The 12,500-nt window shown below is 40.1% G+C and overlaps 1 long non-coding RNA gene and 5 other non-coding genes across 6 annotated transcripts in view; all 6 read left to right on the top strand.

Moving 5' to 3' along the window:
- The window catches only part of LOC125031252, a 9,682-nt gene extending 1,211 nt beyond the window's left edge, over positions 1–8,471 (top strand). Inside the window, exons 2-7 of the long non-coding RNA XR_007115461.1 lie at positions 1,858–1,945; positions 2,561–2,609; positions 3,182–3,225; positions 6,095–6,138; positions 7,306–7,354; positions 7,822–8,471. This is a non-coding gene — a long non-coding RNA (uncharacterized LOC125031252). The remainder of the gene's footprint in view (positions 1–1,857; positions 1,946–2,560; positions 2,610–3,181; positions 3,226–6,094; positions 6,139–7,305; positions 7,355–7,821) is intronic.
- Positions 2,161–2,372, top strand: LOC125031356. The gene has a single exon (XR_007115475.1). It is a non-coding gene; the product is annotated as a small nucleolar RNA SNORA53 (small nucleolar RNA).
- On the top strand, positions 2,782–2,993 carry LOC125031353. The gene has a single exon (XR_007115472.1). It is a non-coding gene; the product is annotated as a small nucleolar RNA SNORA53 (small nucleolar RNA).
- On the top strand, positions 5,691–5,902 carry LOC125031355. Its single transcript, XR_007115474.1, has one exon. It is a non-coding gene; the product is annotated as a small nucleolar RNA SNORA53 (small nucleolar RNA).
- LOC125031354 lies at positions 6,959–7,170 on the top strand. Its single transcript, XR_007115473.1, has one exon. It is a non-coding gene; the product is annotated as a small nucleolar RNA SNORA53 (small nucleolar RNA).
- On the top strand, positions 7,526–7,737 carry LOC125031352. The gene has a single exon (XR_007115471.1). It is a non-coding gene; the product is annotated as a small nucleolar RNA SNORA53 (small nucleolar RNA).
- Positions 8,472–12,500: the final 4,029 nt, after the last annotated feature.

Here is a 12,500-nt window from a genome sequence, read left to right as displayed (position 1 = left end):
AAATATTCGCTACACATACCTCCACACAACAAGTTTTTTATGTCAGATTTTCTGTAAACTGGCATACAGTATTAATTAAGAGGGGCACAAATAGGGAATAAATAGAAGGTAGGAAAGGTTAGGTTTGGATTTTGGGTTTGCATGGTATCCTGGTTTGGGACTTGGTCTCTGGAGGGTGCATTACTCTTGGAAACAAATCCTTCATGTGAATTTGTACAATAACCTTGTGCGCATGTGCATTTTGGCCACCGGGAGATTTGACAGGTCATGTGATGCCATTCCATGACGAACTCGAGTAAGAAATGTTTCCTATAAGAGTTGTCAATTCCAGGTCATTTTTCAGGCACTATAGTGGCTCTGCAAAAGGAATAGACATTTGTATTTATGACAGCTTGATATTTGAGCCTATCAAGTGCACCAAATGCCAAATAAAGTGAATAGAAACCAAGCAATTGTGTGGTTTTACCCTGGGAGTCCAGGGGGGTATAATGCCCTGGCTAGGGAATATATAGAACATATTGTGTACATGCCATGGTGGTCTAAGGAGCAAAGTCCTGTGCCTAGGGATTAAGGTTAGGTTGATTTATTGGTTAGGACTATGATTACCATGGAAGTTTTGGATTGTGAAATCCTGAAGATTTTGCCAAACCCTGGGGATGATTCCTGTAGTTTTCAATAGTTTGCTTGTTGGTCTTTTAAAAATAAAAATGAAACTAGCATTTCGTTTGCCTTTTTTTTTTTTTTTTTTTTAATCAGTATAGTTTGTGATTCTGGATCATTAGTGTTAGTTATTAACTTTTTTTATGCTAGGTGGCAATTTTGGCAGCAAGTATTGTATTGTTTTATAATGTTAGGTATCATTATAAATTACAACTAAAGGATAATTTTTGGTGTTTAGAAAATATAGAAAATATTTGAAAATGTCAAGAGAAAACAGGTCAGAGTGGAGGAAATCAAAGTGAAAAATTATTAAATTTTTTTTTCTTAGACAAAACAAAATATCAAAAATTCATAAATACACAATGTAGATATTTACACGAAGTGTCTGGAATTTTTTTCAAAGTTTCACCTATACTTCACTCAAATCTTATGAAATTCACTGAATATTATTTTTTTTGTAGACAAACAACGTACTAAGATTTCATAGCTGTGCGATATACCATATGCTTGTGGCAAACCTGGTAGTCGCCCTCCTTTGTAGTAGACCTTGTGACCTTACCTGATTTCACTTTTCCTTGAATTGGCAGGAAATTTTTTTTTTTTTTTTTTTTTTTTTTTTTAACTAATGCTATGAATATCAATGATGTTACTTTTATTAGACATTATGATTACTATAATGTTATAGATATTAGTAACCGCAATATAAGAACACAATATTTTCAAAAATCAAGGAAAAGGGTAAGACAGTCTGTACTTTGTAATTGGCACATTGGTGACTTGGTACAAGTTTAGCCATCTATGTATAAAAATAAAGTAAACTCAGTGGGCATGGCATGTACCTAAATGCCATGCCCGTTGGATTTGAGTTAAAATCAACATGTATAAAATCTAAATGTTTATATATACATTTTGATTTATGTTGCACCATTTCATAAGGTCTGTACCCCCTGTTTACCCTTTTTCTTGATTTTTTTAAGTATTTTCTTTTACCTTGTAATGCTGTTAGTAATGTTATCCTAATGCCCTGGGAAAGTCTATTGTTCACTATAGTATTGTTTTGTGAAATGTCTGCACAGATAGCTCCAGGAGCTCAGCCACCAAGGAGTCGATTATCAAACCTTGTAACCTTTCTTTGAGTGTTTAGAAAAATTGTTTTGATTATTAATTGTATACTAATCTTGCCTACTAAATTCCCAGTAGATGTCTGGCACACCTAGGAACCAGACCATTGGTCACAACCATGACTTGGATGCTGAATACAACTGGTATAGAATGAGCAGTGTAGGTGAGTATTTTTTATAATGCTTTTTATCTATACTTTTTAAATCATTGAACCTTGTTTTATTTACAATATTATGAAAGCTACAGTTTAAATTGGTGCCATTTTTAAATAGGCATGAAAGAAAAGTAAGAAGCTGCTTAATAGTATCATTAATAGGTGAATGATACTATTGAAATATAGTTGAAATCCACAAATGAAATGGATAAATGCCAGAGATTAGCATGTTCCTTAGATCCACCTGATGGGGCTTTTGCCCACCAACTTTACCGGTTGGGTATCGTCGGTGAATGAGTCATTGACGTGCTAGACAACTGCACCTCCTTCTGTTTGCCACACCTCCCTGACCACACTTGGCTAGTTCACTCTAGCTGGGAAGTCTCTTCTGACTGTTGTGATTATGTTAGGGAGATAGGCAGGTGTTGGGGACAATATTCACAAACCATTGTATGAATGTTGTGATTATAAAGATAGGCAGATATTTGGCAATATTTGGTGCAAAGTGTTCTTAGTAATTGAATTGGACAGTAAATATTTGGCAATATTTGATGGAAATTGTTCTTAATAATTGAATTGGACAGTAAATTGAATTGCAACATTAACATAGAATTGTCTTCCCAGGTGGCCTGCACACATGGCAGTGAGCAGTGTATGGTTTGAACAGCTCTAAGTAAGTAATTACACCACTGTTTTGCTATTCAGTTTTTATTTGCAATGGAGTTTTTTTATTACAATATTAAGAATTACTGGAAAATAATTTTAATAGACCTGGGAAAAATGGAAAATGCTTTACATAGATAATTAAAATGCATTTGCAAAATTGGCAGAGCCACAAAACTTAAAGCACGTTCCTTAGATCCACCTGATGGGGCTTTTGCCCACCAACTTTACTGGTTGGGTATCGTCGGTGAATGAGTCATTGACGTGCTAGACAACTGCACCTCCTTCTGTTTGCCACACCTCCCTGACCACACCTGGCTAGTTCACTCTAGCTGGGAAGTCTTTTCTGACTGTTGTGATTATGTTAGGGAGATAGGCAGGTGTTGGGGACAATATTTGATACTGATATCATCTTCTGATACTGGACGTTTTTATATTTATTATTTTTAAAGTTAGACAGTAATAGATTCAACTTTGAATTAGTATTAACCAGAAACCATTTCTAACTGTTGTGATTGTTAATAATGGAGTATTATTTTGAAGCAGACTTTTGAGATTTAATGCTATTGTTCCTCTTTTCAGATGTCTGGGAATGAAGTCACAAATGCTGTATGAGCAGCTTGTAGGTGAGTCTTGTATGTATTTTGGGTTAATTTTCCGACTATGACAATTGGGTCTTCCCTTACAATATTTATCAGATTTGTTCTCGGTGTGATTAGAACTAATCTGATGATAATCTCCTTCGCATTCTCCAGCCGACAATCTTGATGTGATTTGATAAGTCCTGATAGCAGGGGAGGGCATGAAGTAGATCAGGGAAATTACGAGGTAAAACAGGCTTAGATAAGAAAAATAGAGAACAGAAATGTGTAAAATAAGCATAAAAAATGCCTAAAATCGGCTAATGAAACTCAAACCCACCATTTGGCAAAAATCTACGGGATTTCACATGATCCAGATCATGTGGTAATCTTATAATGCATCCTAACCAATAAACCGACGTAACCTAACCATGGGATTTATACACTACGATCTATATATTCCCTAGAGAGGGGGCTCCGCCCCCTGGACCCCTGTGGTATTAAATGCTCTTAGCAAGGGGGCTATGCCCCCTGGACCCCCGTGGTATTAAATGCGCCTAGCCATGGGGCTAGGCCCCCCGACCCCCTTAGTAGTATATACGCCTGGCTAGGGGGCTACCCCCCCCTGGACCCCAGGGTAAAACCCTGAACCCCCGTGGTATTAAATGCACCTAGCCATGGGGCTACGCCCTCCCGACCCCCTTAGTAGTATATACCCCTGGCTAGGGGGCTACTCCCTCTGGAACCCAGGGTAAAATCCTGGACCCCCTTGGTATTAAACGCGCCTAGCTAGGGGGCTATGCACCATGGACCCCTTTGGTATTAAATGCGCCTAGCCAGGGGGCTATGCCCCATGGACCCCCATGGTAATGTGTATGCCTAGCCAGGGGGCTATGCCTCATGGACCCCAATGGTAATGTGTATGCCTAGCCAGGGGGCTATGCCTCATGGACCCCCATGGTAATGTGTATCCCTAGCCAGGGGGCTATGCCCCATGGACCCCCATGGTAATGTGTATGCCTAGCCAGGGGGCTATACCCCCCTGGACCCCCTTAGTAGTATATACACCTAGCTAGGGGGCTACCCCCCCCTGGACCCCCAGGATTAAACCACATACCTTTATATAGCGAAAGACCAGATTTTTCTGCGCTTCTGTCTATGGTCAGAATTGCTTGGTTTCTAATCACGTTTTTTGGCATTTGGGGCACTTGTTGGGCTCAAATATCAGGCTTTGATTGAGAATGTCTATTTTTCCTGTATATCCACAGTATGACTTTAAAATTGATCCGGAGTCGATGCAGCACTTAAAACGAAACGTTTCTCCCTGAGTAGGTGCCGGATGACCTGTCTAATCTCCCGGTGTACACGTGCATGCGCACAGTTATTGTACAGAATAGCATAAATAATTACCAAAAGACGTAAAAGTATAATAAAACTAGAAGAATGCATTACATACATGAATTCGGAAAAACAGACGCTAGGAATGACAATAAGTATTCACAGGCGCGTAGCAATACATGGACTACTTGATGGATCGCAGTAATGAGTTACGCGTCACATTTGTTTTGGTTTTTCGCAAGGTAAACATGGAAGGGGACTTAGAAAATGAAGGGTGGATCTTCTGTCTTTTCTGTCCTGTATATCCCTTATTTTAGATTTGCGCAACTTTTGCCATAGATGAAAAGTCTTAGTTTTCGTCAAGGTATCCACTCCACACATTTATTTTACTGTACTCTTGGTTGACATACGTGGAAAGTTCTCCGTATTTTGTATCTTATAATAATTAACCCATCACCGACGGGTGAACAGAAATCACTGAGCATGATATTTGGTTGATTTCTGGAAACAGTGTGCGGGAGTCCACGAAATCAAGCTAAATGTCCTGCCCCACGTGCTCTGGCATGTTACCGTGCATACAGGCATACCCTGCAGACGAAGTGGTTTGTTATGACGCTGATACACATGACCCATCCGGATCAGGTTAATGGGAATGGTAGGGGGATGTCTAGGGATCTGGAGGGCCATAGTTTCTTCTAGGAGCCCCCTTATACTGTTTTAGATTTGATAAAGGGATGTATAGAAAAAATACACACACACATACATACACACACACACACCTATATGTATATATATGCCCAATCCACTGTTATTTGAGTTTATAAACCTTGTTTATACATAAATGGCTCCAGATTGCTTAGTCGCTAAGGTGCTAAATAGTAGCCTTACTGTATCTTGCCTATTTACCTTAGTATTGCAAACCTTATAGTTATCACTGTTTAGTAATAACAAGTTATGATAATGTTGATAATGTATTTAAATAAAATCCCCCAAAACTTGCTAGTCAGGTGAAGTTTGGTAGGAATACGAACTGGTTCCTTGGTGACTAAGCAGTCCTGGATCTTAGTCAAATTACACACCATTCCTAAGAACTTCAGTGGACAGTACATATGCCAATGCCAATGCGAAGCGGTAAATTTGCATATGGAATGATGAAAGCATCAAAGACAAGAAGCACGTTCCTTAGATCCACCTGATGGGGCTTTTGCCCACCAACTTTACTGGTTGGGTATCGTCGGTGAATGAGTCATTAACGTGCTAGACAACTGCACCTCCTTCTGTTTGCCACACCTCCCTGACCACACCTGGCTAGTTCACTCTAGCTGGGAAGTCTTTTCTGACTGTTGTGATTATGTTTGGGAGATAGGCAGGTGTTGGGGACAATATTTGATGCTGATACCTTCTTTTGATACTGGACGTTTTATATTTATTATTTTTAAAGTTAGACAGTAATAGATTCAACTTTGAATTAGTATTAACCAGAAACCATTTCTAACTGTTGTGATTGTTAGTAGTGAAGGAATATTATTTTGAAGCACTCTCTTTTGAGATTTAATGCTATTGTTCCTCTTTTCAGATGGCTTGGAATGAAGTCACAAATGCTGTATGAGCAACATGTAGGTGAGTCTTGTATGTATTTTGTATCTTATAATAATTAACCCATCACCGATGGGTGAACAGAAATCATTGAGCGAGATATTCTGTTGATTTCTGGCAACAGCTAGACACTGGGCATGGGAGTCCACAAAATCAAGCTAAACGTCCCGCCCCTCGTGGTCTGGCACGTTACCGTGTGTACAGGCATACCCTGCAGACAATGCGGTTTATGACGCTGAAACATATGACCCATCCGGATCGGGTTAATGGAATGGTAGGGGGATATCTAGGGATCTGGAGGGCCATAGTTCCTTCTAGGAGCCCCTTATACTTTTTTAGATTTGATAAAGGAGTGTAGTCCATAGAAAAACACACACACACACACACACACACACACACACACACACACACACACACACACACACACACACACACACACACACACACACACACACACACAATGTATATATATGCCCAATCCACTATTATTTGAGTTTATAAATCTTGTTTACACATAAAGGGCTCCAGATTGCTTAGTCGCTAAGGTGCTAAATAGTAGCCTTACCGTATCTTGCCTATTTACCTTAGTATTGCAAATCTTGGTTATCACTGTTCAGTAATAATTATAGTTATGATAATGTTGATAATGTATTTAAACAAAATCCCCCAAAACTTGCTGGTCAGGTGAAGTTTGGTAGGAATACGAACTGGTTTCTTGGTGACTAAGCACTCCTGGATCTTAGTCAAATTACACACCATTCATAAGAACTTCAGTGGACAGTACATATGCCAATGCCAATGGGTTAAATTTGCATATGGAATGATGAAAGCATCAAAGACAAGAAGCACGTTCCTTAGATCCACCTGATGGGGCTTTTGCCCACCAACTTTACTGGTTGGGTATCGTCGGTGAATGAGTCATTGACGTGCTAGACAACTGCACCTCCTTCTGTTTGCCACACCTCCCTGACCACACCTGGCTAGTTCACTCTAGCTGGGAAGTCTCTTCTGACTGTTGTGATTATGTTAGGGAGATAGGCAGGTGTTGGGGACAATATTCACAAACCATTTTATGAATGTTGTGATTATAAAGATAGGCAGATATTTGGCAATATTTGATGCAAAGTGTTCTTAATAATTGAATTGAACAGTAAATTGAATTGCAACATTAACATAGAATTGTCTTCCCAGGTGGCCTGCACACATGGCAATGAGCAGTGTATGGTTTGAACAGCTCTAAGTAAGTAATTACACCACTGTTTTGCTATTCAGTTTTTATTTGCAATGGAGTTTTTTATTACAATATTAAGAATTACTGGAAACTAATTGTAATAGACCTGGGAAAAATGGAAAATGCTTTGCATAGATAATTAAAATGCATTTGCAAAATTGGCAGAGCCACAAAACTTAAAGCACGTTCCTTAGATCCACCTGATGGGGCTTTTGCCCACCAACTTTACTGGTTGGGTATCGTCGGTGAATGAGTCATTGACGTGCTAGACAACTGCACCTCCTTCTGTTTGCCACACCTCCCTGACCACACCTGGCTAGTTCACTCTGGCTGGGAAGTCTTTTCTGACTGTTGTGATTATGTTAGGGAGATAGGCAGGTGTTGGGGACAATATTTGATGCAAAAGGATTTTTTAAAATTAGATGGGCCAGTTGTAATAATATTGCAATGCATTGACATTGACTTTCTCTTTTCAGGTGGCCTGAAAACCTCTGGCAGTGATAATGTAGGATGAGCAGCAACACATATATATATATATATATATATATATATATATATATATATATATATATATATATATATGGAATGATGAAAGCATCAAAGACAAGAAGTACGTTCCTTAGATCCACCTGATGGGGCTTTTGCCCACCAACTTTACTGGTTGGGTATATATATTACTATATGAACGATTTTTATATATATTTGTATGTGGAAATGAGAACTGAGAAAAGTGTCAATTTACTACAATTGTGATAGTGTTTTTATGCAAACCTATTGATGCTTATGTGATTGATGAATGATTAAGAACTTTTTTTAAATGCATTGTCATGCAATTGTGGACTGAGGAGAACTTTGGATATGCAAGCCTCCAGATGGTCCTGTATTTTATGAAATATCAACTCTTTACTCTTTTTTGTCAAATGTATCAATTTGAAATACTTTAGGAACAAAATAGGGAACGTGAAAATTTTGCATTGTGTAAAATTTGGCACTTACAAATTTTATTTTCACTGAATGTTTATACTATGGTTTTCAAACTTGTTCTAGATCTAAATTATGGTGTTTAAGTAGAAATAAAATGTCAAATTTTCTTGTATAGGGTATTAAAAATAAATATACACTGTCATGTAACTTTTTTCTTTTTCCATTTAAACATTTGTGGGGGAAATCGGTTGAATAAGAATGGGATTTTTTTTTTTTTTTTTTTTTTTTTTTTTTTTTTTTTTTTTTTTTTTTGTGAAGAAATACCTTTTATAAATAAGGGCTTTCTTTCTGCAAGGGCATAGAATATTCAGTTGAACTCTGATTGGCCATCAAATCTATTAAGTATCCTTTGATGCAGTGGGATAGCAGGGAATGGTAAAGTTGGATACGAGATTTAGGGGGTCAGTGCTCCCTAGTTCCTTTTTTTCTTCTGCCCTTGATACAGTTGCTTTATGAATATTTAGCAATCCTCTGTAAATTCTTCCTTGCTAAGGCAAGATTAAAAAAGCCAGGAAAAGGCCAAGTAAATACAAAGTACTGATAAAAAATCCTTGTCGCAACCCAATGCCGCTGGGGAAAATTATTGGTGTTTTTATTATAAACATTATAATTACTATGTTATAAACATTAGTAACAGCAAAATGAGATAACGTAAAATATTTTTGTAAATCAAAGGAAAGGGTAAAAGGGCGAGACAGGCAGTACTCGTAATTGGCTCATTGATGACTTGGTTCAAGTGTAGCCATCTATATGTAAAAACAATCAAACAAGTAACTCTCAGTGGGCATGGCACATATGTACATGTCATGCCCGTTGGCATTGGGTTAAGTTACACTGGATGGTGCTGTATGATCTTCAATGTTTAGCAAATTTGTTTGTTTTAACCGTTAATCATTAAGTGGCACTGGGGAGAGACATGACTTGTAGTCAATGTTGCTGTGTTTACTACATATGGAACTGGGTTGTTGCTATCAGATGAGGCTCCACATTTCTTGTTTGTCATTTGAGAAAGTTGAGCTTTTACTAATCAAGTTAACAGAAAATGGGCCAAGAAACTTTATTAACGCACAAAATAACAAAGATAAACAACAAAAAATGCTGCAACATTAATATTATAGATAAATTGGCTGTAGGGAGCAAACACACACCCCTATCCACTTTTCCCCTCCATTTTAACTTCATTTTACACCCCCCCACCTCCCTGTCCCTAGCTGCTGCTGCTTTTTCGTTTCCATCCCTTCTCCAACCCCTTCTACTATCCACTTCCTAAGGTGTGAGAGCCATGCTGAAAGGATGAAAGGCTGACTTTGTGCCAGTCCTGAATGGCCTGAGGGAGCCATGGGCATGGTATTCCCCTGTTTTAGGTGTTTAACCCTTACCCCTCAAGGGGACCCTGAGGGAGGGACTGTTTCCCTCCCCAACAGTCCTTCATGGCCAATAATGAAGACGTTATACCCTTATTAGGGGCAATGAGGCTACCCCTTCTTCAATAGCCCCACCAACTCTCTCCCAGTCCCCTAACCCCAGGCTCTCCTTTGACCACGACTTTGAACACTGCAATTACTACCCCCTCCTCAATGTCTACTAGTACATTATCCACCCAAGTCAACACTCAGTCTCCAGGAGACCTTCCTACTCTCCCAATATTCTCAGCTTCATCACCTCTACCCCACAACATTATTCATCAATCACCCCTTCCTCCCCTACTACTGCTTTACAGCCTTATTGTCTACCTCTCCTTAATACAACTTCCCTGAAAACTGCTCTCTCTTCTACATGTCTCCATCCTTCTACCACCCCCATATTAGTAATTATCTTAAGTACTCTATTTATCCCAGCCAAATGGGACCTATTTTTAATGTGTGATGTCAGTACAGTGCCACTCCATTCCTCCTAGAGGTCATCGTAAGAACCCCACCAACATTTACTTTCTGTAGACTTGACCTCAATTTAATATTTACATTGGTGGAGAATCCTTCCCTGTCCGACCATAGCAACAACCTCCCCGTCAGTGTAAAAATTGTAGCGGCCCCCATAATGCATTTCATAGAGGCTGCCCCACCTACAAGTCTGTGGTGGGACAACTCTCGGATACAGAGTTGGTCTCACTCTGCATGAAGCCAGACAGGAAGCACGTTGACGAGGTTTTTCTCTTACTACCTACTCCAGTAATGTCGCTCGCTCTGCACCTCCTCCTCCCTCCCAAGATGTTCCTACACTCTCCCCTATACCTATCCTTCCTACATCTTGCTTCCCCACTTCTACCTCCTACCTTCCCCAGTCAAATTCTTTTGACATTCTTTATCCAGACACTCCAATTTCTACTGCAACCCTAACACCTTCCCTTCTCACTCTCTGCAGTCTCCTCCTCCCTCCCCCCCTACAAGAAAACCTTTGTCACACCAAACTCCCTAACCAACTCCATTACAGAAACTCGAAGATATTTAAAACTATCTGCTCGAGTCCCAAATTGACACTGAAACCCCTCATCCACTCCTGCTCCCTCCACACTCGGTGACCGCTGATATCCACCCTCCTACTCCCTCCCAACACAGTCCATCCCCCCAGCTCCAGCTCCACCTACATTAACCCTCCATCCATCCCCTCTATCCCCTCCACTCCCTTCTGGATACACACGTGAATCCCTTATGTCACAACTATGCCCTTCCCCAGATCCTCCATCTCCTGATACCCCTCCTGATATAACACCACCTCCCCCCTCTCATTCCTTATATCACCCCCTAGTTCGTTCCTCTTCAAATTCTCAAACACGCACTGTAACCATACTAATAGATCAATTAAGTTATAGCTCTCCTACATTGAAATATTCGCGGTTTCTGGTCTCGCATATCTGACCTTCGTCATATTCTTTCTTCTTGTAACCCATCCATTATCTGCCTCCAAGAGACTTCTTACACATCCTTTTATACCACTTCCCAATTACCATTTTGTCTCGTCTATACTTATCCATCAGAAAACACCGTATGTCATACCTCCCTTTCAAACCACTGTCCCAGTTATTCGCATCTTTCCTCGCTGTTGAATCCCAGTTATTTTAGTGTATTTCTCCCCTTCCTACACCATTGACTTAGTTGCCTTTGAAAATCTAATTTCCCAACTCCAGCCACCTTTCCTCGTAGTTGGTGATTTTAACTGCCTCCACACTATTAGGGGTGATTCTATCACCAGCTCCCGTGGCCGATCCCAAGAATGCTTCCTCTCCACAATTAACCTTATTCTTAATTCAGATCGCCCCACTCACTTTGACATGCGCACGCAATCTTTTTCATGCCTTGACCTCTCTCTGTGCTCCCTTTCTCTCCATTTAGATTTCCATTGATCAGTTCTAGACCACTTTCCAGTCCTCCTTTCTCCCACTTCCTAACCCCTCACGCTGGTGCTTTGATAGAGCCGACTGGTTTACTTTCACTTCACTCTTCTATTCCTACACCCCCATCCCCCTTCTCGTCCATTTCAGATATGATACAATGTTTCACAGCTTTAGTCCAAAGAGCTGCCTATACAGCCATTCCTTCAACCTCAAGACCTTATACCTCTAAATGTGTCCCATAGTGGAATTCTGACTGCACCAAAGTGCTTCGCGTAAACCATGCAGCTTGGAACAGTTATCGCTACAAGCAAGACACCCATTATCAACTATCAGCCCTTACGCCTGTCTTCGGCGTACAATCCGGAACAGTAAGATAAATAGCTGGCGAAATTACGTTTCCTCAATTACATCTTGTTACAACAGTTTCAGCTGTTTGGCCCTGGATTCATAAACTGTCAGGCAAACATCCCCCCCCCCCCCCATCCAGCCACCGTCTTATTTATTTTTTAAACCCCAACCAAACTACACCACAACCCACCCACACCCCCAAAACCAAAACCACCCCCCACACTAATTTTAATTATACCCCTTTTTTTTTATAACTCAACCTCCCCATCACCCCAACACCCATAAACCCACTACACACAATCCCCCCCTTCCAAACTTCCCCACTTTTAACAACACAACACCACAAACCCCTCCCCAAACCAAAAAAACACCCCCCTCAAAATCACCCCTCCCCTCCCCCTTTTCCCACCTTTTTTTTAAACCCCTTTTTACCCCCATTTTTTTTCACCCCATACCCATTTTTTTTCAAATTTTTTTCACCCCCTTTTTTTT

This window comes from Penaeus chinensis, chromosome 12, assembly GCF_019202785.1.
Source record: "Penaeus chinensis breed Huanghai No. 1 chromosome 12, ASM1920278v2, whole genome shotgun sequence".
In the NCBI taxonomy this organism is placed as follows: domain Eukaryota; kingdom Metazoa; phylum Arthropoda; class Malacostraca; order Decapoda; family Penaeidae; genus Penaeus; species Penaeus chinensis.
Note: the sequence above shows the minus strand (reverse complement) of the source record. Positions and strands in the feature narration are given on the sequence as shown.